The 27,548-nt window shown below is 34.6% G+C and overlaps 2 long non-coding RNA genes across 3 annotated transcripts; one reads left to right on the top strand and one right to left on the bottom strand.

Moving 5' to 3' along the window:
* The first annotated feature begins 2,047 nt into the window (after window positions 1-2,047).
* Window positions 2,048-17,605, top strand: LOC110910431. 2 transcript variants are annotated; one of them, XR_002576154.2, is made up of 3 exons: window positions 2,048-2,236; window positions 2,892-2,986; window positions 17,358-17,605. It is a non-coding gene; the product is annotated as an uncharacterized LOC110910431 (long non-coding RNA). The 2 variants fall into 2 exon arrangements; XR_002576153.2 differs by having other exon boundaries at window positions 2,899-2,986.
* A 3,664-nt stretch (window positions 17,606-21,269) lies between these two features.
* Window positions 21,270-24,581, bottom strand: LOC110910430. The gene is made up of 3 exons (XR_002576152.1): window positions 24,511-24,581; window positions 21,856-21,927; window positions 21,270-21,426 (listed from the first exon to the last, which is right to left on the bottom strand). It is a non-coding gene; the product is annotated as an uncharacterized LOC110910430 (long non-coding RNA).
* Between the last annotated feature and the right edge of the window lie 2,967 nt (window positions 24,582-27,548).

Consider the following 27,548-nt stretch of genomic DNA (forward strand, 5'->3'; position numbering starts at 1 on the left):
AAAATAAGTTTTGTTCCCAATAACTAGGGAAGGTATGTAAATGGTATCCCCTTTTACCAGGGGATAGGGTTGTTAGTCTCGTGTCCCAAACCACCGGGACGCATGCTTTTAAGTTGTGAACTCACCTTGGGTTGCTCGGTAGGTTTAGGTTACTTGTCAATCACGTTGGTCACCACGTCCTAACATGGTTACCGGTATAGGTCAGGTTCGGTGTACAAGCATTTACGAAAAACACATACAAGGCACGTAACATACATACAGGTAAACAGTCATTGGGTTATTGGGCCGGCCTAAACCATTAAACAGTCAACAGCAACACAGCAACACTTAGTTCACTTAACAGATAGCCCAAGTTAACACAGAATGGCCCAATAACCAAAATGGACAGCCCACTCGCAACCAGCTGGTCTCGAGTCGCAACCAGGTGGTTTCGGCCTGCCACGCTGTGGTTGCGAGTCGTAACCGTGGTCTCGAGTCATCATGCTGTGGTTGCGAGTCGCAACCGACGTAGTCTCGAGTCGCAATCACGTGGTTTCGACTTGTCATGCTTTGGTTGCGAGTCGCAACGGTGCGGTTTCGAGTCGGAAGGCTGTCGTTGCGAGTCGTAACCTGTCACTTTCATGTACACGTGATGATGCAGATGCATCAGTCCCTTTTGTACCAAGAATTCAGGCCCATTTTAGGAAACTACCAATAAGGTTTCACTAACACTTTGCCAAAGCTGAATACTAGTAAAGATAGATCAAACTTTGCCATTTTACATCTTCAAGTCATATTCAAACAAGTTCATCCTATCTTCATATTTTTCTAGGGTTTTCACCATAACAAATCACACATTTATGAACCAAAAATCACATATTTCTAGCAAGATTATGATGCAAGAACAAGTAAAACATACACTTAGTGGCATTAACATAACTCGGTTGGCCCTAAACATCCTTAAACCATTATTCCATAACCATTTAAGCATGTTAGTAAGTATCATTCATAAGGTTTAACACACATAGTCAAAACTTCACAAACTTCCTAAAAAATCATGCATAGTATTTCTAGCAAGCAAAATATTTCTAACCAAACATGCATAAAAATCTAGTTCATTTAACCCACATAAATCTTATACACAAAAGATAACACAAAAGATAGCACTAACCGGTTATGAAAAGAGGAGCCGAAAACAAAGAAAAGAGAACCGAGAAGATGGAATGTCCGAGTGATAGTCTTGACCGAGTTTCTTGTCCGGGATCTTTGCTTGAACCGAGAAGAGAAGGAGAGAATGGTTTGTTGTTTGAGGGTTTTCTTAGTTGAGAGAGAATAAGAAGTGTATGTGTTTGTGTGTAGTGCCAAATGAAAGGAATGAGGGAAAGGTTGGATATATACAAGGGGTGGTTTTCGGGTTGGGCTTGGGGTTTCGGCCCAAACCGGTTACGGTCCAAAGGCCCACTCGAGACCGAGTGGCCCACTCGCAACCGCCCGGTTGCGAGTCGTGGTCTCGGGTCGTGGTTTCGGCTCTTATATATATATATAATACATACATACATCACATATCATGCACAAAGGTCACGTTTTCATTTAATAATATTTATGTACACGAAATATTACAAGATGTTCGTTCGGAAAAACCTCGAGTGTCACAATTTAAGGGGTGGCTGTCGTATTATTTTTTTTTTACGAAAAAAATTCTTTTATTCCATGTCCTATATAGAACTTGAACCTAAGACTTTGCTCTTCTAATGTGTTTTAAAGGCTTTGTCTTTGCCAATGAATCCTCACCTATTAGTAAGCTGCTGTATTATTTTTAATGGACCATATTCCGGGAAACATGAGGATACATACACACATGCAATGTTTTAAAAACCGGTTCAAACCGGCCGGTTGTACCGGTTGAACCCTTCGGTAGAACCGGCTAAACCACCCGATACATCCGGTTGAACCGCCTGATACACCCGGTTAAACCGTTTCTAAGCCAAATCCGGTACGTATAAAGACCGGATTTTAAAACATTGCACACATGTAACCCAGACCCATGCCTTTATTTTTTTTCGGTCTTGGGCTGCCTGATGATACACTAAAGGAGGCCCAGTAGCACGGAATGGGTATTTGTAAAGGATCCATGTTGGTATATCAAAATAGAACCCTACTGACGGAAAAAAGAGGAACATCGGGACGAATTAAAAGGGATTTTGAAGAGAGGAGAAGCTCGGAGTCAAAGAACTTACCGTAAAATTACAAGTTTCCGGTTAGAGAACTTTTATTTATTGTTTTGGTTTGATTGAACTTCATACTTTGACAATGTTTTATGCTTCGACTTGCTTTAAAATTATTTTTGTTTCAGTTTCGATTATGAGTAGCTAAATTTGTTATGGTTACTTAGGTTGATAAACTAGACGAATTGTTTAATTGATTAACTTTTGGTTTTGAATGAATGTATAGATTTACATGTTATAACTTTGAAAACCGATTCTAAATACTTGTGTGTTGGTATTGATTGGTTTGATAATATATTTGTTGGTTCCACTGCATTAGAAATTTAGAAATATACTTTAGAGCCGAGAGTCAGTCTAGGTTAATCTTTCAGTCTAGATATTGAAGGTGAGAAATCTAATTCAAGTTTAATAATTATTAAAACCAGTTGATTAAAACGTGCAATATTTTCTAGAGGTGGAAATCTAATCTAGAATTGTTAGTTTGAAAGATCACCAAGATTTCAAGATTTGGAGGTTAAAAAGTTATTTTCTACTCATTTTCTTATTTTCTCACGATTCCACGGTTCAAATTCTACCAAATTCTTAGAATATGTTTAAAAACCATCCATAAACATCATGTCAAAAAATTAAAAGTGTTTGAAGCCGTATTCATCATCAAAATCGAAAAATTCACCAAAAATGGGTTAGAGTGCAGGAGCTTGATTCAACACAAGAGAGCTTTATCAAATGCAGGACCAAGAGTGCAGGAGTATCATTCGTGTGACAACCGGCAAAATTACATGGTAATTCGTACAACTAAATCACTATTTATACATTTAATTGCGTTCATTGGACTTGATTTATGAACCACTGAGTCGTACAAAGTCTAGTTGTGATAGGACATTTAAATACATTACAATTTATATTTCCATTTTCGCCTTGTCGCGAAAACAAACAACTATGTCCTAATACATTGGTAATCAATGAGATTATGAGAACATACTATTCATGCGAACACACTGTTAATGCGAGGAGAGTTCAGAAACTCCCTGAAATGACTAACGGATGATATGAAAACATATCATGTTAAACACTTGTACAAAATCCCTAATCATGGGAACCACTTGAAATAATGTATAAACTTTCCGGAAAATGCCTAAACACTTAAATTGTCCGATCCAAATAATAAACTAGCTAATCAGCACTTCGCAACATTTTTCAGCATCCCGCAACACTAACAAGGCTATTAGATAATGCTAATTATCTTAAACGATCTCGAGGATATCAAATATTTACTTAAGATATTATTACCGGTATCGTTGTACACTTTTCGCATACTAACCGGTTATGACCCAGTATCTAAACTAGTGGTGTATTTAATATCCTAACATGGAAATAATTAGTCTAATGAACTATTTAGACTTATATTAGCATCCTAAACATCATTAACACCCTAATGATGCAAGAACACAACTAATGACATAAATATCTATCCTAATTTCTAGCACATGTCTATGTACATTTTTAAACCAAATAACCATAACTTACCACCCCCATACCAAATTTCGGCCAAAGGGGCCCCACACCCACCTCCTACATATTAGTGTTCATGATGAAGTTTTTTTTGAAGTATGCCTCCTAAATCTTGATCTTTGACTTGAGAAGATTATACACATTATAAACTACTAACACCTCTCATTTTTACAACATTCAACAACCCAAAACTCCTCTCATCTCTCTTTCTACCTATGGCAATAACACCACCACATCACCTCTACATTTCCTTTAAACACAACCACCATTTTAAGCATCCAACATCCATTATAAGATGATTTAAGAAGATAGCAAGTGGAAGGAACTTCAAGGGGCTCTCATACATGGCTTGGATCTTCATATCATCTTTATTTTGTCTTCGTATTCATTTTGTAGATCATCCCTAGCCTTCTGTTAGTTGTAAGATCATCTAAACTCATCCTTATGCTTCTTATGTTTAGGGTATGTTTGGCAACGAGCTTTTAGGAGCTTCAAGCTTTTAAGAAAAAGCTCCAGGCCCAATAAAAGCCTTGTTTGGTTGAAACAAGTTAAGGGTATGTTTGGCAACATAATGAATAAAAGATGGTCATTTTCAATTAAATAAAACATAGTTATTGACAATAGTCATAACATAGTATAATACTATTAAATCATTAATGTCGTGCATTCCATATCAAAGTATCAATTTCGTTGCGAACATGTTTCATCTCATTCGACGTTCCTTCAAATAGACCGCTAGTGCTTGTGCCATGGTTACGAACATCATGCAGTTCATCTCGTGGTATGTAGTTTGGATGTTGCTCCATTGCAGTAAACATGAAATATTCTTGAGAATTACGTATATAGTTATGCAATGCAAATGTAGTCATGATAACATCAATTTGTGTTTGCATGCTATACTTGGGCATTTTACCAAGTATCTTAAATCGTTTCTTCAAAAATTCCAAATGACCTCTCAATATGACTTCGTAAAGATGAATGTGAACGGTTGAAAACTTCTTGCATATTATTTGGGGGCTCTATTTGAAATTGAGATTGATGGTATCTTGTCTTGGAATATGGAACAAGGTATCCTTTTCTATCTGGATATCCTCTATCAACGAAATAATATCTACCTGATAAAGGAGTTGAAAAACAAAAGGCGTTAGAATTTATTAAAAGTAACATGAAATAATTCCAAATATATGTGTAAATAATTCAAAATATTACCTTCAGGTGGTTGTGGTTGAATTTACTATTTTGGGTCGCGTTAATGAAAACACGCGTGTCATGTGCTAATCCCTCCCATCCGATCCGATCGATACGAATGTGAAACAAATATCGAAATCACATGTTGCCATTACATTGAAAGTTGGCCCCCCTTTTCTACCAATATAAGGTAGTTGCCGACTCTCAGGGATGCAGGCCCCTGTGTGTGTACCGTCAATACATCCAATACAATCCTATATATAATTTGAACATTAGTCAAGTAACAAAGTACACAAGTAGGAATGACATTAATCAATTTAATACCTTGAAATACGACATGTATCTTTTGTCATTCAAGATTTGAGGTGGTACGAATTGAAAAGTTGGATCTTTTGGTTTTATAATGTCACATGCTAGACCTTGAAAACCTTTACCTCTACCAACTATTGCCTCTAGAACTTCATGAAAGGCTTTACTAATAGTCTCTCCAGAACGTTGAAAACGATCCCCAACATCCTTGTTAGATAAACCCAATGCCAATGTATACAAAAATATCCCCACCTAATCACAAGTTGACATTCTATCACTCGACTGCAATCCATAGTTTGATTCAAGCTCTCTACATAATTTCGTAAACATGTTTGGATGCATTCTGAATGCACTTACACATCGTATAGGGTTGCCATTTAAAACTTCCATTATCCAAGCCTGTCTCGTTTGAGGTGATGTCGTTCATGGTTCCTTGTATATATGCTTATAATAGTATGCAACAACTAGATCACATGTATAGGTTAAATCCAACAAAAAATTATAACAATGCAGTTTATGCTTCTTCTTGCTTGTTTCATTATTCATTGTAACCCTGATAATAAATTCAATATCAACTTAACATATAAAAACTTTAATAGCTAAAGTATAAATGGATAGATAGCTTAACATATAGTCATGTCACTAAAACATCAAGGTAAAAAACAATAAATCAATCAAAAAGTAATAAAGTTCAAACAAATAGAAACAATAATGTCTTCGTAACATGTCCTCAAAGAAAACTAGCCTTTGCTTTCATTGCAGCCACGCTAACCTACCATGATCATGTGGCACATTTATAAACATTTCTCTTTTAACGGGATCTTCAAATAAATCTATTGCAAATAACCACAACTCCTCATCTTCTCTCATTAATCCTGCATCTACCATCCGGATAAGCAAACCCATAATAGCTTCAATACTAAACTTAGTACTTTGACTGAGCTTGGAAGAATCCAATTCTAATATTTCTAGAGCACGTTGTTGATTCATATTACTTTGAGTTAAATTTTCTTTGAGTATTGAAGCTCCTAATGATTCTCTCCCTTTACGTTTCATCTTAACTGGTTTAGGCTTAGTGATTACTTTAGTATACTTTTCAAAATATTTTGTAACCTCACTTGGGCTTAATGTTGATGCATCATGTTGACTTACTTCATTTAAAAAATCACCAAAGAAATTGTCACCTCCCTCAACATTGTCATCCTCAAGGTTCTCAACATTTTCATCCTCAAGGTTCTCAACATGCACCTCATTGAATGTAGTTGGATCCATAGAGGGTGCCACACAATTTTCCCCACTAGCAACTACATCTCCAAATAACTGATCCCACTCTTTTTGTAGTTGTATAGATGGTCGGTTATTTTGAATTGCTAGAACTTTAAGATTTTCCTACACAATATAATGGAGAATCTTCAGTTATCTTTATGACTGGAATATTATGTGGTATTTAAATTTTGAATGAGTTATATTATGTCACCTGGATTTTTCTTTTCCACCATTCATCAGAACAATTAAGTTGCTTGGTACTTTCATTCCAACCTAGACCAGTCTATCCATTCTTAAGTGACTTCCAAAGGTTGTACTCTTTTCTCATACTGTCTTACTTGTTCTTCATAGCTTTGTCACTGGCGAATTTATGATTTATAACTTTTTCAAACTCTGGCTAAAGAGTGACCCATTTGAATGGGGAAGTTCGACCATGCTTCGTGATATATTTGCTTAGGGACCGACATAATTCTAAAACCATTTCTTTTGGCCAAATTTCTCTTTTCCATTCTTAAAACTTTGTGAACTTGTCTTATTGTTTGTGGTTTGTTGGTTGCATAATGCCACAATTTTGCACATTCAAGAAAAAAGAATAAAAAAATCACACAAGCATCAACATTCTGTTATTAATCTCGCTAATGATAATGAAAATCAGATTATAAGTTTATTGAGGTAGAAGTAGGGGTGCAAACGAGCCGAACCGAGCCCAAGCTCAACCAGGCTCGAGCTTGTCTCGTTTCGATCTTTATTTCTAAAGCTCGGGCTCGGCTCGTACTATCAAAATGTGCAATTTTTGTTGCATTTTAGTGCTGTCAAAGTGCAGTTTGGCCGCAATATAATGTTTTTAAAAATTCAGTTTTTTTTTTTTTGCATTTTAATGTTGTCAGAAGAGTGTTGTTTTTGCGACATAATTCTGATTTTTCAATTGTGTACATATGTATGTATGCATGGTTGCTATATGGATTCTAAAAAAGAGAAAGGGAAAAGAGAAATTTGTCCAAAGAAATGGTTTTAGAATTATGTCAGTTCCTAAACAAATATATCACGAAGCATGGTCGAACTTCCCCATTCAAATGGGTCACTCTTCAGCCAGAGTTTGAAAAAGTTATAAATCATAAATTTGCCAGTGACAAAGCTATGAAGAACAAGTATGACAGTATGAGAAAAGAGTACAACCTTTGAAGTCACTTAAGAAAGGATAGACTGGTCTAGGTTGGAATGAAAGTACCAAGCAACTTAATTGTTCTGATGAATGGTGGAAAAGAAAAATCCAGGTGACATAATATAACTCATTCAAAATTTAAATACCATATAATATTCCAGTCATAAAGATAACTAAAGATTCACCATTATATTGTGTAGGAAAATCTGAAAGTTCTAGCAATTCAAAATAACCGACCATCTATACAACTACAAAAAGAGTGGGATCAGTTATTTGGAGATGTAGTTGCTAGTGGGGAAAATTGTGTGGCACCCTCTATGGATCCAAATACATTCAATGAGGTGCATGTTGAGAACCTTGAGGATGAAAATGTTGAGAACCTTGAGGATGACAATGTTGAGGGAGGTGACAATTTCTTTGGTGACTTTTTAAATGAAGTAAGTCAACATGATGCATCAACATTAAGCCCAAGTGAGCTTGCAAAATATTTTGAAAAGTATACTAAAGTAATCACTAAGCCTAAACCAGTTAAGATGAAACGTAAAGGGAAAGAATCATTAGGAGCTTCAATACTCAAAGAAAATTTAACTCAAAGTAATATGAATCAACAACGTGCTCTAGAAATATTAGAATCGGATTCTTCCAAGCTCAGTCAAAGTACTAAGTTTAGTATTGAAGCTATTATGGGTTTGCTTATCCGGATGGTAGATGCAGGATTAATGAGAGAAGATGAGGAGTTGTGGTTATTTGCAATAGATTTATTTGAAGATCCCGTGAAAAGAGAAATGTTTATAAATGTGCCACATGATCATGGTAGGTTAGCATGGCTACAATAAAAGCAAAGGCTCACCGACTAAAGTTTTCTTTGAGGACATGTTACGAAGACATTATTGTTTCTATTTGTTTGAACTTTATTACTTTTTGATTGATTTATTGTTTTTTACCTTGATGTTTTAGTGACATGACTATATGTTAAGCTATCTATCCATTTATACTTTAGCTATTAAAGTTTTTATATGTTAAGTTGATATTGAATTTATTATCAGGGTTACAATGAATAATGAAACAAGCAAGAAGAAGCACAAACTGCATTGTTATAATTTTTTGTTGGATTTAACCTATACATGTGATGTAGTTGCTGCATACTATTATAAGCATATATACAAGGAACCATGCATGACATCACCTCAAACGGGACATGCTTAGATGATGGAAGTTTTAAATGGCAATCTTATACGATGTGTAAATGCATTCAGAATGCATCCAAACGTGTTTACGAAATTATGTAGAGAGCTTGAATCAAACTATGGATTGAAGTCGAGTGATAGAATGTCAACTTGTGAGAAGGTGGGGATATTTTTTTATACATTGGCATTGGGTTTATCTAACAGGGATGTTTGGAAGCGTATTCAACGTTCTGGGGAGACTAATAGTTGAGCCTTTCATGAAGTTCTAGAGGCAATAGCTGGTAGAGGTAAAGGTTTTCAAGGTCTAGCACGTGACATTATAAAAACAAAAAGATCCAACTTTTCAATTCGTACCACCTCAAATCTTGACTGACAAAAGATACATGCCGTATTTCAAGGTATTAAATTGATTAATGACATTCCTACTTGTGCACTTTGTTACTTGACTAATGTTCAAATTATATATAGGATTGTATTGGATGTATTGACGGTACACACATAGGGGCCTGCATCCCATAGAGTCAGCAACTACCTTATATTGGTAGAAAAGGGGTACCAACTTTCAACGTAATGGCAACATGTGATTTCGATATGTGTTTCACATTCGTATCGATCGGATGGGAGGGATCAGCACATGACATACGTGTTTTCATTAACGCGACCAAAATAGTAAATTCAACTTCCCATAACCACCTGAAGGTAATATTTCGAATTATTTACACATATATTTGGGATTGTTTCATGTTACTTTTAATTAATTCTAACGCCTTTTGTTTTTCAACTCCTTTATCAGGTAGATATTATTTGGTTAATAAAGGATATCCAGATAGAAAAGGATACCTTGTTCCATATTCCAAGACAAGATACCATCAATCTCAATTTCAAAGAGAGCCCCCGAATAATATGCAAGAAGCTTTCAACCGTTCACATCCATCTTTACGAAGTCATATTTAGAGGTCATTTGGGATTTTGAAGAAACAATTTAAGATACTTGGTAAAATGCCCAAGTATAGTGTGCAAACATAAATTGATGTTATCATGGCTACATTTGCATTGCATAACTATATACGTAATTCTCAAGAAGATTTCATGTTTACTGCAATGGAGCAACATCTAAACTACATACCACGAGATGAACTGCATGATGTTCATAACCATGCCACAAGCACTAGCGGTCTATTTGAAGGAACGTCGAATGAGATGAAACATGTTCGCAACGAAATTGCTACTTTGATATGGAATGCACGACATTAATGATTTAATAGTATTATATTATGTTATGACAGTTTGTCAATAACTATGTTTTATTTAATTGAAAATGACCATGTTTTATTCATTTGAGAAATAACTTATGTGTGTGTGTGTGTGTGTGTGTGCGTGATTATGTTTAGTATTATGTTTTTTAGTTATGCCCATTTTTGGTCATTTTATACATTTTTCTAAAAGCTCCAGCTACTCTGCCAAACACCTAATATCTAACCAGCTACCAGCCACCAGCTAGTTTTGCCAAACATACCCTATCATTAAATGTACACATTGATCATCTTGAAGCTCACTAAACAAATACTTAAAACCCTAAAATTTAACAAGTAAGTCTTACATAATTATGTGTTTTATGTGTTGATCTTGATGTTTAGTGTAATATAGGTTGATTAGACTTGAAGATCTTGCATGATTATACTAAAACATGTGATCTAAACATAAAGATGCTTAGATCTAGCAAGATCACCATCTTTGAAGTTCATAAACTTAAACACTAGTCTTGAAATAAATTTTTGAAGAATATAAAATTTTCAAGAAGCTAAGAACATGTTTTTTAATCTATTAATCTTGAGATTATAACCTAAACAAGTTTATATAAAGTTGTTAAACTAGAAAATGAACATAAAAAGAAGTTTTATTTTTAGTGGTCTTGATAAACATATAAGAAAAGTTCATGAAACTTGAAGATGTATTTCTGTTATATGCATGGTAAATTGATGTTTGGGAACTTGGTTGTGTTGATGATGATATTTGGGATAAAATGGGTTAAAAATACATTTTAAAAATGTGGAAAATGTCCACAGTATAGGGGAAACTATGAAGAAATTTTCTAAAATCCTAATCATGATTAAAAGGGTGGTTTAACAAGTGATTATCATGACTAAATGAGATTAGAAACTTTAATCATGATTAGGCAAACTTGGATGAAAAGTTTAAACTAAACACTTATGGTTATTTTTCTAAGTTAATGAAAGTGTATATATATAGAAATGACCATCTTATGTGTATATATACATGTGTGTATTTATGTGTATGTATTTAGAAGTTAGGAAGCTTAACATGCTAAATACTTGAATACTAACACTTGAAAACACAAAATACTTGAAAGTAACCAAGTATAAATGTATGTGGATACTTATCTATGCATACTAGGGGGGCTAAACGGGTCGTGTTTGTGGGTTGGCGGGTTCAACCCGACCCGAACCCGAAAATTTTAGACGAACCCGAACCCGACCCGAACCCGAAAATTGTGTCATACATATGAACTCGAACCCGACCCGAATATTCTCAGGCTGACCCGAACCCGACCCATTCAACCCGAAATTTTTTATTTTTTAATTTTTTTCAGCAAATTAATATATTAAAATTAACATCTACTATAAAAAAACACAAATTTATATAATAAAATTACATTAAAATCATAAAATATTATGTCAATTTCCCTTTTTAAGTTATATTTATGAGATAAAATTACACACCTAATCAAATTATGACATAAAACATATTGTAAAAATATAATTTTAATATAAATTGGTTAACCAGCCAACCGACCGGGTTAATCTGAACCTGACCCGTTTAGCTAAACGGGTTCGCGGGTTCAACCTGAAACTGACCCGAACCCGTTTAGGCTAAACCCAAACCCGTGAATTTCGTGTTAGGTTCGTGTCCTGTTTTCGAATCGTGTAAAAAATTAACACCCCTAATGCAAACACATATATCCTCAAAGTTGGATGCTTGAATGCTAATACAAGAAGATATATATATATATATATATATATAGAGGGCGGTTAACATACAAAAGCCCTTATCGTACTTCACGTACGCGGCAATCGTAACCATCAGATCAGGCTATAATCACGCATGGAAGTGATAATCACGCATGGGAGCATAATCACGCATGGAACATTGATCAAAATGTAATCACGCATGTTATGTACGTTAATCACGCATGTTGTGTTCTTGTCACGTACGTTATCGTACGTTAAGGCGTGAAGTATATATATATATATATAGGGTAGGGTTCCAGCGTGAACAACCTCTCAAGAGTGAACTGCGTGAACAGATATAGACCATTGATTTCCTTTTTAGTTGTTAAGGGTAGGATTGTAATTATATAAAAAAATAGATTTAAATCACTATTTTAATAATTGAATTAAGTTACATCTTTCCTAATTTAAATTCATTATCCACATTATGTTTATTTATTAATAAAATAATTATCAAAACAAACAACAAATCACCAGATTTCAATTTTAATTTTTATTTCAGATTTCATCACCAGAATTCAAATTTTGATTTTTAAGATCCACGTAACCTTCATATTTCCACGGTATACACATGTGTACTTGGATATAAATAGAACAGTACACATGTGTACTCAGCATCGTACATATGTGTACAGTAATTCATAGGTGTACATCAACATTCAATACAAAAAAATTTCTGAGATATCACAAAAATAGACGATATACACATGTGTACATCGCATTAAAAAGATGGCAAAATCAGAATACACATGTGTACATCGCATTTAAACAAATAATTATTTTAATAATTGAATTAAGTTACATCTTTCCTAATCCTTGATTTGATTTGTGAGAGATTTATGCAATCAATTTAAGATTGAAATTACACATATACCCTTTTTGTATTTAATTAAATGGAAAAAATTAACCAATTAATTACAAGTTTGGTGTAAAAAAAAAGAAAAAAGAAAAAAAATAAAAACACCAAACTTGTGGTGTAAAAAACTACCCCCTCGGGCGCGGCGTTTAAATTTTTTTTTACGGATGTGATTATAATACACACATCTAGTTGTAAAAAAAATCGTGGTAAACGGCGATCCTGATGGTGTAGTTCTCGCGGTTCTTACAACTCGGAGTGGTTCTCATTCTAGCGGTCCCCTATATATATATATATATATATATATATATATATATATATATATATATATATATATATATATATATATATATATAAACTCACTTATATTATATCCCTAAACCTAAATTCAGGCAATGGACAATTTGGACAACAAACAAACTAATATATATATATATACACACATTGGAAAAATAATATATATCCTAAATTGACACTAAATATATAATAAAAGTTCGGTAAGAAACCAAATATATCGTCACCGACAACGATCGTTCATATCATCAAGACGAGGAGCATATATCTTACTAACGACACTTGGGCATTTTCGCCACGAAAATATATATAAACGACTACGATGACGAGATTCTAAAAAAAATTATTTTTAGACACTTAGAAATATATATATTCTCATCAATCTTAGAAATCCAGAAAGTATTATATAAATAACTCACTAAGTGAAGATATACAAGTATATAAGTATACTTATACGTATAAGAATACGTACACTAAAACACTTAGTGAAAATGCAAGATTACAAGTAATGTATATGTACACACATATTCGTAAAATACGACATAAATACATATAATAAAGTATACACGTGAAGTATATACAAGGTATACGTATACGTATAAATACACAAATACAATGGATGTATACAAATACACTCGATGAAGTGTACACATACAAGAGAATACCATACATGTACACCAACATGAATGTTATGTTAAAATAAATATTTTTAACTACTATATCTAGTAAAGATATATATATATATATATATGTATATATATTTTAAGATCAAATATATACAAACGTAGTTACACAAGTGAAGGAAGTTCACCATCCTTAAATATATATATATAACTCATAATGACAAAACACTCGTGCGAGACATAGAGACACATATGGGCTAGGCCCACTTACGCCGTGCTGGGCACAGAGACGCATATGGGCTAGCCCCATTCCTACTCGTGTGAGGCACGAAGACACATATGGGCTAGGCCCACTTACACTCGTGCTAGGCATGAAGACTCATGAAGGGTGAGGCTCATTCATACACAACAAGGATACAAAGATATATATATATATATATATATATATATATATATATATATATATATAGGGGAGGGTTATCTTGAGAACGCTAAATATTGCGAGAACCGTGAGAACGAATGAAAAAACCAATCAAAACCAATTTTTTTTTATACAAACCTCATTATAATTAAGATACAACATCAAAACAAGAATTTATTACATCAAATAATTCATTTCTCATTTCAAAATCATTCTTTTTAGATTTTTTACACATGTGTAAATATAGCAGATTTACACATGTGTAAATGACAAACTTACACATGTGTAAATTTTCTTTATTTATGAATTCACGTAAATTTAAACGTGTAAATTGAATTTCTAACATTGTATTCTAATAATAATGATAAGTGTAGAAAAAAATTTTGAATTTGAATTGTTTTTGACCAAGTTCTCATGGTTTTTTCATTTGTTCTCACGGTTCTCACAAATATTTAGCGTTCTCATTTAAACCCTCCCCTACATATATATATATATATATATATATATATATATATATATATATATATATATATATATATATATATATATATATATATATATATAGGGAGAGGATCATGAGAAAACTAGATGTAAATGAGAAAACTAGAAAACTAACTAAAATCCACTAAAAAGGAGGGGGAGAGAGACTTTTAATGAAGGAGGGGGGACTTTTAATGAAGGAGGGGTAAAATTGGAAAAAAAGTATATAACTTTTCAAACATTTCCCATTTCTCCATACGTTATCATTTTAAAAAAAAAAATGCCACCTTAAGATCACAAATTTTCTTATCTTTCATTCAAGTATATTCGAGCATATTTTTTATGACATAAAAAAAGATTTATAGTGTCGTCTTGTTTTCAACACTATTATTATAGTAGTGCACATGTGCAATATAACATGTACTACAATTGCATTACATGCTTAAAATTAGCTTTTTGAGTCTAGTTTAGCTTTTAGGGTTAGTTTTTTTTGGAGGTTTAGGATTAGGATTAGGTTTTTGGGTGTGTGTGTGTGGTGTGTGGGGGGGGGGGGTTTAGGTTTTTTTTTTTTGGGGGGGGGGGTGGGTGGGGGGTTTAGGTTTTTTTTCGAGTTTATGTTTAGGGTTTAGTTTTAGGTTTTTGGGGGGTGGGGGTGGGGGGGGTTTAGGTTTTCGGGGGGTGGGGGTGGGGGGGGGGGTTTAGGTTTTTGGGGGGTGGGGGTTAGGCTTTTGGTAGGTGGGTGAATTTAGGTTTTTGGGGGGTGGGGGTGGGGGGGGGGGTTAGGTTTTTGGTGGGTGTCGGTGGGGGGTGGGTTAAGTGGTTTAGGCTTTCTGTATTAGTGCACATGCGCAGTACAACAAAAAGATTTTTTTTTTTTTTTGAAATTTTTTTTCCATACATAAAAAGTAGCGATTTTTCTTTAAAAAATTGTAAAAAAAAAAATAAAATTTTTTTGGGTATTTTTTTTGGTTTTTTTAGTTAGTTTTTTGGTTTTCTCATTTAAACTAGTTTTCTCATGATCCATCCCCTATATATATATATATATATATATATATATATATATATATATATATATATATATATATATATATATATATATATAGGGGGCTGCTAGAATGAGAACCACCCCGAGTTGTAAGAACCGCGAGAACTACACCCCACGGAGCGCCGTTCGCCGCGATTTTTTTTTACAAGTAGATGTGTGCATTATAAACACGGCTGTAAAAAATCACGGCGAACGGCGCTCCGTGGGGTGTACTTTTTTACACCTCAAGTTTGGTGTTTTTTTAATTTTTTTTCTTTTTTCTTTTTTTTTCACCAAACTTGAGATGTAAAAAAGTACACCCCACGGAGCGCCGTTCGCCGTGATTTTTTACGGCCGTGTTTATAATGCACACACCTACTTGTAAAAAAAAAATCGCGGCGAACGGCGCTCTGTGGGGTGTAGTTCTCGCGGTTCTTATAACTCGAGTGGGTTCTCATTCTAGCGGCTCCCTATATATATATATATATGTATATATATATTAACAACGAACATACCAATCAAATGCCAATGTATTAGAAACAAACAAGGGTTCCAAATAAACAATAAATACAAACTTAATGACATTCAAGATGAGCAACGTGTACACGGTCTAGTAAAGACCTAAGTGTTTAATGAGTTAAAAGTTGCACTACGTATTTGGATACCCACTTTGCTAGCACCTTTCTTACGAACGCAAAACTGTGAGTTCATGTCTCCCTTTTCTTTTAAACGCTTTTCAGTTTTACAACTCTCGGGGGGAAATACATGTTACGATGGTATGGTTAAGCTATGGAATGAAATAACTAGATCATGTGCGAATAGGGTGGGACTTAAGCATCATTAATCACATACAAACCGAGGAATGAAAGGGGTAGATCTATTGGGTGTTGGTGAGTCCCACTCATGGGTCCGTGTGGCCGCATAAAGTGCTTTCGTGTCACAGTCGAGGTTAATCGGCACTAAGGTAGTGTTTGGTATGCAGGAATAAGAGGCGGCATGGAATGGGTCATTACGAGGGAATGAAGATAAGGGTGTTTGGTTGGTCAGTGGAATGGAATCACCCATTCCAAAAGGCATTCCATTCCCTCAAGATCATTCCATCCCCCCCTATGTTTTTTTTTTCATTCCATCCCCTCTTGCACCCTTCATTAATATTTAACAACACCACAACCCACCACCTTCGCCACCACCACCCACCACTGACGCCTATCGTCGCCGCCACCTACCCGCCACTGCCGCCGCCGCCAACAACCACCACAATTGTCCCTTGCCGCCACCAACCACTACCACCGTCGCTGCCACCACCAATCACTGCCGCCACCTTCGCCGCCAGCAATACCACCGAAGGCCGCCGTCGCCAACCCCGTCACTGCCACCCATCGTCGTCACCCCCCACCCACCATTGATTTTATTCCTTCGTTTTTCTTGCCAACTAAATAATACACGATAATAATTCATTTCATTCCCACATGGTAACTAAACGAGACATGGAATGGTAATGTTCCATTGCATTCCCTCATTCATTCCATTACCTCGTCCATTCCGTTCCCTCATCTATACCATTACCCCATACCAAATAGACCTAAATCGTCAAGGGTTAGATTGCTTCCTATGTCGGCATACATATTAATGTCCTTGGAAAACATTAATGATCAACGATTTCATAGATGCTTTACATACCACACTTTTACATACGACTTTTCTGTACAAACTTTCAAATCTTTTTAAGATTAATTTGATACGAACTTAAACACATGAATTCACCAACTTTTGTTGACTTTTTAAGCTTACATGTATTTCAGGCAACTAAGTAGATCCTTGCTCGGTTTGGTCTCAAGATTACAAGGTTGTCAAGGTTGCGATATCATCCCATTTTGAAGGTTTTGGTTCATATATCTCGTCCTCGAGCAAGATATAGAATGCAAAGCCTGGGTGTTTTAAAACTTTATTTTGTACAAGTCTTCTTTTGGTAAAACAATATAACTCGTGTTGTCTTTATATGAACAATTTATGACTTGTAAACTTTTCTATGCTTGATTGAATGGATGAACATCGTATGCATTTATTTATATAGTTTGTTTACTTACATTGTATGCAATGAAAGCTAATCAAGTTCACACCTTGCACTTTCGCCTATGAGCAGGTGTAACAATTCGTCCGCATGAGTCATCCGTTGGTAATCATACATATGAAAGAGGGTCTCATACGCTTGAATTTGGTCATTCACTGGTTAGGCATACGTTTGGAAGATCTCATCTGTATGAGAAGTGTCATACGTTAAACGATTATACGCTTAATCGATACACCCGTTTTGATATCTCATCCATTTCAGAGGAGTCTTACGCGATAACTGTTCATACGTGTGATTCTTCATCCGCTCTAAGGCTCATACATTTGAAGTGTTACAAATTTTTTCAAGTTTTTGCTAAGTGTTGAGACACGGTTGTTCAAAACATTAATCTTGACACTGGGGGTTAATACGATTGTATCTTGGATATCCCGACTCATTTAGTTACAAATGGCCACTATATATCTATACTATATAATAAAAGATACCACTTTGGGACACATGTCATTTTATAAGGTGGTCTCAATTAAAATTTGTAGAAGAGATTTGATGATAAAGATAAAGATAAAGATAAGTGATAACCATATATTAATTATTAAAATTAAAAGATTTTGATGATAAGAATAAGAATAACTGATAACCATATATTAATTAATAAAATTAAAAACTATATATTAACATTTTTATTATTTATAAAGATAAAGATAGTTTTAATTGTTTATATAAAAGTTTATAATCTTTGTCTTTATTTACTATCTATAACCGACGAATAATGAAAATTAAAAAAATAACATTTTTTTCTTTTATTGTTTTCTTTTACTTTTTCCGCTTATTAATAACTATTTAATTTAAAATTTCATCGATTTAACCATGCATAATACTTAAGGTTCTAACCTATTAATAAATAAATAAAAAATAAAGTAAAATGTTAACTTGTGTAATCCACAAGTTTCTAACCTAAAAATAAATAAATAAAAAACAAAGTAAAATGTTATAATACATCAAAGTTCATTTTTTTTTTCAAAACATATATTGACGACCATATGTGTTAACCGATTATATTATATTTAATCAACCCGTATAATACACGTGTTTATTCAACCCATGCAATACACGTTTTTAAAGATGTAACTTTTTATTATCTATAATAGGGAAAATGTCACGGAATAGTAACCAAGTTTTAAAAGTGTTCTAATTAGGTCATTCGTTCGTTTTTGTCCCGATTAGATAACTTAACATTCAAATCAAGCCACGTCCTTTTTTCCATGTGTCAAGAAAAAAATGGAGCATAAGATGTTGGACTCGGATTATTTTAATATATGAAATTATATTTATTAAAAATAAAAACACTTTAATTACATTAAAAATTAAGAAAACAAGTTACAATCCATGTCACTCGAGTTAGCATCAAATAAAAGGGAAAAAAGAAATAAAAATCCACATCACCACAGTTACCTATGAAATTGATGGAAAAACCCTTAATTTTAATGAAAAATGAATGTTGGGTGAACTAATTGGAACACTTTTGAAACTCGAGTGATCTAACAGGAACACTTTTAAAACTTGGTTACTATTCTACAAAGTTACCCAAAATATATAAAGTTATATTTATTCAACCCGTGTAATACACGGGGCTATAACCTAGTATATATATATATAGTTTCATTTATTTGAAATATTTGTTATATATATATATAGATATATTAAGGTAATTTGATCATTCGAATTACTCTTTCTCATGTAGTGTCATTATCATTCGTGGGTTCGCTTCGAAAAATAATGAGTTAATCTTTTTCCCCGTCGTCATTAAACTTTTACGGGTCTATCATGTGTCACGTAAAATCTCATTTTTATTTAATTCAATTATCTAATATGCAAAGTCTGTGTGTGGATTATTTGTTCCATGTATTTGTTGCTTGTTTGTTTATTTAGCTTTGTGTCTCAGTCAATTTTATGCAAGCAATCATTCATTGTGGATCCACAATTGACCTTTCCTCACGACTATGGGATGTTGGTATCTCCTCACTATTCTTAGGCTGACCTTTCCTCTTGACTGTTAGATGCTGGTATTGCCACCATCATTGAGTCACACCCTTCGGGGTTTGAAACTCATACATTAGTTTATTTTATTTATAACTTGCTGACCACTCCCTCATGGCTATGGAATGTGGTCACGTCACATTGGTCTCATTCCTTGTGGGCTTGGGACTCACGTGTTTGGTATATTTTATTTGTTGTTGTTTGTCCATTTTTGTTATACGTGATTAACACATAAATTGCATGTTTACTTTTAAAAATAAATTAACTTTTATTTAACTTAGATTTACTCAGCAGCTCTTTATCGTTGACTCAAAATACCTTTTTATACGTTATACATGAAATGAGAATTGAAGAAAGCTTGGATCAAGGTCACTTAGGGATTTTCCTTTAGAAGTTTGATGAAGAGAGTTTTGTCTATGATATTTCTTTTTGATATTGTAGGATTATTTGAACTTACTTGTAAGGTGTGACAATTTAATTTAATGACATGTTTAATTAGGAACTATTTAATAGTGTCATACGCTTTGGACAATCATCATGCCTCGACCGTTAATTCACCACGGGTTGGAGTGTGACACCCACACTTGTTTAAGTTGTTCATGAATTGATCAGATATGAGGCTCATATCAAATCTCATGTAGACAAAGGGTCTAAAGCAACTACTACTCCTGTTGTGTTTATTGTTCCAAATGATCACTCTAGACCACAATGATCTTTGACTTTAAAAAGTTTAAACAAGTTACTAAATTTGCTTTTGATGAGTGTACATTCTGCAGAATGAAAAATCATTGGAAGTTTGGGTGCTCATTACTTAACATGGCAAAACAATAGTAGAAGTCTTAACAATAAAATAGATGAAGTGGACACTTTTAGCCACCATTTCAACCACGCCCTTCGGGTCCGTTTTAATGGGTATCTCATCTTCCATAGTTCACTGATGCTAGTAGCATGTCGCCTTTTGCTTTGGATCCCCTTTACAACTTTCTTCTGATGGTTGCAATTTGCTCAACAACTTATGACACAGTTCTTTATAGCTATCAATGCCCCTAGAGGGGAGACTACTGAACCATAACTTGGATCCTTCCGTCAGCATTTGTACAAACATATGCCACCACGTTGGCATGGACCATCCCCAACCAGACCTGGACCCCTAAAAGCATGTAGGTGATCTTTTGGATCCTTTGTTCCGTCACACATGTCCACGTTAGTGGGAGGTTTCTGTTTAGGTGGAAGAGGTTCTCCGATGAACTTTGAGACCTTGGCTAAGTCCTTGGGTCTATAAGGTTTAGAAAGTGCATCATTATCCTTCCTTAGTCTCCTTTAACGACTTGTCTTTCTATAAGGTTCCTAGTAGGAAAACTTTCTGATCCGGGGTAAGTTGGTCGATCATGGCCATGAACAGGACCAATGGGTCTGTTGTTGTGTCTTTCTTGGTTCCATAACGTGGCTTTTGTTGTGTCTTTCTTGGTTCCACCCCCTACTTGGGATGATAAACCTCTGTCACACCCCATCCAATGACGGAATCATCGGAGTGGGACGAAGATAGATTGCTCATCACATATAACGCTAATTGTTACAATTATTAAATCAAAATCATTTTCATTTCATAACTCAAATTGTCATTACAATACATGGAATTCAAATTACGACAAATAAAAGACAAGTACAACGAGTTCAACATAACATAAATATTCAAATCTAGTAATTTCTTAAGCGTGTTTCTAGTCATCCCTACCAGATATCATACGATCATCACCATCAACCTGTAACATGTTTAAAATAAAGTTCAATGCAAAAGCAAAGGCGAGTAGACAAGTTTTCGTACATAGCATAAAAAGATAAGTTTTAAATGATTCCACATGGCAAGCTAGTCGAAACAAGATAAACAATAATCTGGCATGTGCATAACTAATCAAACCAAGATGAAACGCAATAAGCTCTTAACATAACCCATCATTCACAGGCGATGCGTTAATCCTATAATGCTATATATGTCAAGGATAGGCTCGTACGAAGCTAGTCTAACACAAAACGTTCAAACCCAAATTTAAAGTATCAAGTAATCAACGTATGCATGCATGTATAAGTAATGTTTGTGCATTTAGGAATAAAGTTTAAGTGTAAGTTCATAGTTTAAGATGTTACACCCCAAAAGGTGGTAAACGAAAAAAGGGGGTTTCAAGTATACTCACGGTTTTGCTAGCTTCCACTTGTTAATCCGCGAGGAGTTTGTTGGTTGTTGGAGGATGAAACACCAAGTCCTTCTACACGAGGAAATATAGGTGTATGAGTATTGGATGTTAACGGAGGATTGGGAATTCAGAATTTAAAGTATATGGAAAGTAAACGTGTAACACCCCGAAAATATAAAACTTTATATTGGAATTATAAAGAATAAAATAAATGATAAAAACTAACTAGGAATAAATAACCCAGTTAGTCAAGAGTCTTGTAATAACTTGCTAGTGGGTTAAAACACTTAAAATATGAACTAAGGAAAATGGAGGGACTAAACGTGTTAACTCTGAAACTTGATTTAATAAAAACAAAATAAAATAAACTAAACACACATAAGAGTGTGTGTGTCTGGTCGATAGAAGCACGGGGCGACCAAGAGAAACCCCCACAACCCTAGTTCTTGCCTAATCTCTCAAATTGAAGGTCCAAATCGACTCTAAATAAAAATCCGAGCACGAAATAGTGATCTCCACTGAAAAAGGAGTCACAAGGTATGTAAATTTTATGAGAAACCTCTAGTTTAAAGTGTTTGTAAAAATGCCTCAAAGAAGGCTTAAAATTGAAATTCAAGTTAAAAACGCATATTTGTAATGTTTCGGTAAACTATGCGTTATATGTGAAATAAAGAGTTCTACAAGTAATTTGATTGAACTCTATAGGAAAGGAAGCCGGAGCATCGAGCGGACAAGCTGGTGTTGACACACGATTGAAGGGTGTGCTTTGAAGGTATTAACTTGATTCGTTACATTAAGTAAATTTGGTATTAGAACATGTATAGTTGTGTTTAGAATAAAAGTTGTGTCAATTGAGATGATGATGTTCACTACTCTAATTAATAGGTTATGAATCGACTAGGAAACGTTTGGTAGTCATTATAAATGGAGGATTCCACAAATGAACCAAGCGGGTCAAATAATTGTGCATTAAGTTGTGTTAGTGTTGATAGTTAGCATTTGGCGTTGATAGTCACAAGAGCATGAAACCGTAAGATTGGTAATGAAATGCCGGTGATACAAAGCCCCGGATGTTGGGTTAACGCGCCTTATGGTTCCTATTGTAATGATAGCAAATTGGGTGTAAATGTAATTGGTCGAACAAGTGCAAAAGTGATTTTAGTCGTTCGGTCCGTAAACCAAATTTTCGGTATAATCATTGTAATAGACGCGTCGGTAATTAAATTACAGACATATAGGAAAAAGAATCACCTAAAACGGACTTTCGGATCAAAAGTTATGACCGACTGAAGTTAAAATTGGTAAATTCCAGAGTTGGCAGGAAATTTAGGTCAAAAATCTGCACCTGCTGGAAAACCGTCTCCCCCGCGCCACGCGACAGGATCCATAGGATCTGGCGCGACACGCGGGAGTCCTCGCGACACGCGACAAGTCGAAAGGGTTCTGGCGCGACACGCGATAGGACCAAAACTGAAATTTTATTTTATTTTTGATGAATTGATACTAGAACTCGTTTATACGCATTATATTAATGTCAAGACTAACTTTTTAAGTGGTTTTGACTCTAGGTGGTGATGGGGACTTTCCGGATGGCGATCAAGCATGTTTCAAAGAACCGAACACGAACTTTTGAAGCTTCCGCGTTAATTTAACCTTGTTTAGACAATGTTTTTGATGTAAAACAATTTACTAATCATGTTGTGAATGTTAAAACTAGTTGGTAGTTAACTAGTATGTGGTCACTTTTAAAACTTTGATTTTGTACTTATCTTGAAGTAAAGTACTTTTATATATTAAATCCTGCATATTGTTATTAAATTCGAATAGAAATTAGACGGTTGTTACAAAACGTATGAGAAAATAACCATCTATCACATAATACTCGTTTTTGACACTATGAAACCCTGAGGGGTTTGAATGTATTCATGGATTGAAGTACCTATTAGAATCATAACGAGAATTAGGTTTTTAGATGATGTAACTTAGTATTTTGACAAATAATCATTAGATTATCATCAAAGGTTTGGTTACTATAGGTATTATATATATTCTATATAGTATATATTATAAGTTTTAGTCCATCAAGTATAGCAAGATTATCATAGAAGTCATGCATAGAGGTAGGAAGATAAATCTTCCATTTTAAGACCTCTTTTGTATTCACCAATGCACAAGTTGTCATAAGACAACAAGGATGGTCATGAATGTACAATAATATAAACACTAGCTAACAAGGAAAAACATCAAGTGATGTGTGGATTTGTAAGTAGGATAGCCCAAGCTATCCAAATAATCACACATATTCAAGTTCAAGACTTGTTCATCACTTATGGGTTAAAACCCTTTTAAAATAGAAAGTTTTGAGGCTTAAAACCTCTGGATTTGTATGCTACAACCTTGTTTTTAAGCACACATAATCATAGTCTTAATTAGTGGCATAAGGACATAGGAATGTATGAAGAAATCACAAGTTTAAGTATGTTTAACAAAGTGTTTGTACAAAATAGAAACTCTCTTGTACTTTTAACCTTATTATGGTGATGTTCCAGCCTTGGTTTTCCATGGAAAACCTGTGGAAACATACCTAAGGTTGTTCCAAGTGCTAAGAAGAAAGAAGCAATGAAAAAGATGGAAGATAGGTGAAGTTATGCTCACTTTTGCAACTTGTAATGAATTTGATTTGCTACTGATTTTCTAGTTGAATCTAGGGTGTTTGAGAATAGGAAAGATGTGTTTGCAAAGTGGAAAATGTGTGGGAAAGGGTTGGGTTATATAGAGAGTGATTAGGTGAGGTTAGTTGTGTCACACCCCGGCCGCGTATAACATGCAACCGCGGCGGAAACGCCGGGGAGTGTTGTGGACAGAATTAATTGTTATACAACCATGGAAATTAAAGTTACATTTTATTTATTGACAAGAGTGTTCCATTGTTTCAAAACAGGAAAATACAAAGTTTATAACATGATTAAACTAGTCTAGCTTCGTTTTTAGTCTCTAAGGCACAGGTCCGCCCTAGAATCATGATCATCGTCCTATGGAATAGCTCCTGAAAACACATGTGAAAGTAGGTACGTCAGCATAAAAATGCCTGTGAGATACATAGTTTTTGTGTAAATGGGGTTCATGACTTGAGTTTTAAAGAATGTTTAATAACAGTCAGTCATGAACCTTGTAATTTGTTTTGCTTTGTAAATCATTTGAAAAACGATAACATCAAACGATATGTATAGATAAGTGCAAGGTTAAACGAATAACCAAGTAAAATGAGTTGAATAAGATAAGTTGTTTGTGAAAATAATGTCATGTGAAGGATATGTTACTTATGTAAAGTGTAATGTGTCTAAACTGAAATGACTTAGATAACGCCACGATATGTAATATTATACAAACATTTATATATAGGAAGTACCAGCGGCGTATCCACCATGTTTGTATCATATTACATACGCCCCGTTACTTGAATCATTTACCCAAACCAATCCATCATGTAAATTGTTCATGTGTAAACCAGATGTCAAGTGTTATTGTAATCCGTGTCAAGTGTTTATGTTCAATGTAAATCATGTAATGTGCATCCCAAAATGTATCATGTATGGTAAGCGAAATGTATCAACTTAAACCATATGCACAAAACAAGTCGTTGAAGTAAAACGTGGTTTAAATCAACGTTATGTTCTGCGGAAAATGCATGCTCTATTGATATTAACATTTATGTGGTATTGTAAACTATGCATACATCCAAGCCTTGAGACTGCGGCGATAAACCCTTAAACAAATTAAAGGTTTATCTAAGTTATGTATATCGAATTCGGTCATTCCTTCCAGTCCTATCAAACCCAGGACTTCAGGAATGGGAGTTGTCAATTCCTATGGTACCACTACCTACTAACGAACGGCGTAGCTAGTGTTAATGAATGTATTGTCCCATGTTAAACAAACCAAATGTCATAACAAAATGAAGGCATGTGCCCATATGCTGAGTAAACATATGCAGCAGAAATGTTCATGTAAATCAATGTGTCCATATGCTGAGTAAACATATGCAACAGAAATGTTCATGTAAATCAATGTGTCCATATGCTGAGTAAACATATGCAACAGAAATGTAATGTAAATCAATGTGTCCATATGCTGAGTAAACATATGCAACAGAAATGTAATGTAAATCAATGTACTAAGTACGCACACAATGGGCATACTTAGCATAAAATGTAATGAAATCGTGTACTATAATGTACTAACAGCATAGCAGGCATATGATGTAAAAACAGGGAAAACATGAATGTAACAGATAGGCACATGTGTTTCACCCCAAACAGTTTGGAAAACAGTAAAAGAGGGGTTCTATGTACTCACCTGAGGTTGCTTTGTTGTTCTTGTGAAATAACCAGGTAAATGCGAGAGGTCACGGAATATCAACGGCACCTAATAGGTAGCTATGTTAATATACCGGACCAAATCGGAAGATCGGATAGTACGCGGGTTCGTAAACCAAACGAGTATGGAGACTCGTGCAATATGGTTTAACAAAACCTACATACTAAATGAAACTTAACCTAAGTGCTTACGGTCCATCACGACCCGTTTAGGTAGCTTACGCTACCCTAACGCGTCGCTCGCGTAGAACGCGTCTGGAACGCCTAACATCGTGACCACAAGGTATAACCTCGGAAGGTTATAGCTATGGTCACCTAATGTGTTTGGTCAGGTCCTAATGACCGACCAAATGGGTCGGGTTCGAAAGCATAAGCGATGGTTTAGATCGCTTACCTTACGACCCTATATAAGCACTAAACTAAAAGTGACGAGCTAAGCATGTTAGAACATGCTTAACTAAGTTTAGAAACAGGTTTGACATCAAAACAAACGGGTAGTTTGATGCCCACCGAGTACCGAGGGTTCACACTATAACCAACAATCATCGATTTTGCAGAAAGTCCAAAGTACGAAACTTACGGATAGAGCCTAGAATAACGTTGTGATCACCTATTTATAGGATGGATTAGGTCATATCGGATCTCGGAAACTCTGATCACGATAACTTGTGATGGGTCCTGAAGAAACTATTAACCAACCATAAGCTTTAATATGCCTAAATTAATAAAATAAGCGTTGACTTTCTGGCACTTACAATGTAAGCGTAATAAAAGGCGATAGAATGATCTACAATTTTTGTGTAAATCATGGAATTAAAGTTTTTATTAAGAATGAAGTTCTAGTATGTTTTTTTAACCTAAGGCACAGGTGTTAGAATTCTGATATCGTCCTTGAATAGCTCTTGAAAAACATTTAAAGTAGGTACGTCAATAAAACTGCTTGTATGATAGTTTGTGTGTCAGAACTTAGGTTTAAGAATGTTTAATAACAAGTCATGAAAATTGAGTTGAAATGAAAAACGATAACATCAAAGATTGTTTAGATAAAGAGAAAAATAAACCAAGTAAATGAGTTGAATAAATAAGTTGTTTGTGAAAATAATGTCATGTGAAGGATTAGTACTTTATGTAAAGTGTAATGTGTCTAAACTGAAATGACTTAGATAACGCCACGATATGTAATATTATACAAACATTTATATATAGGAAGTACCAGCGGCGTATCCACCATGTTTGTATCATATTACATACGCCCCGTTACTTGAATCATTTACCCAAACCAATCCATCATGTAAATTGTTCATGTGTAAACCAGAT

Source organism: Helianthus annuus, chromosome 15 (genome assembly GCF_002127325.2).
Source record: "Helianthus annuus cultivar XRQ/B chromosome 15, HanXRQr2.0-SUNRISE, whole genome shotgun sequence".
NCBI classification, from domain to species: Eukaryota; Viridiplantae; Streptophyta; class Magnoliopsida; order Asterales; family Asteraceae; genus Helianthus; species Helianthus annuus.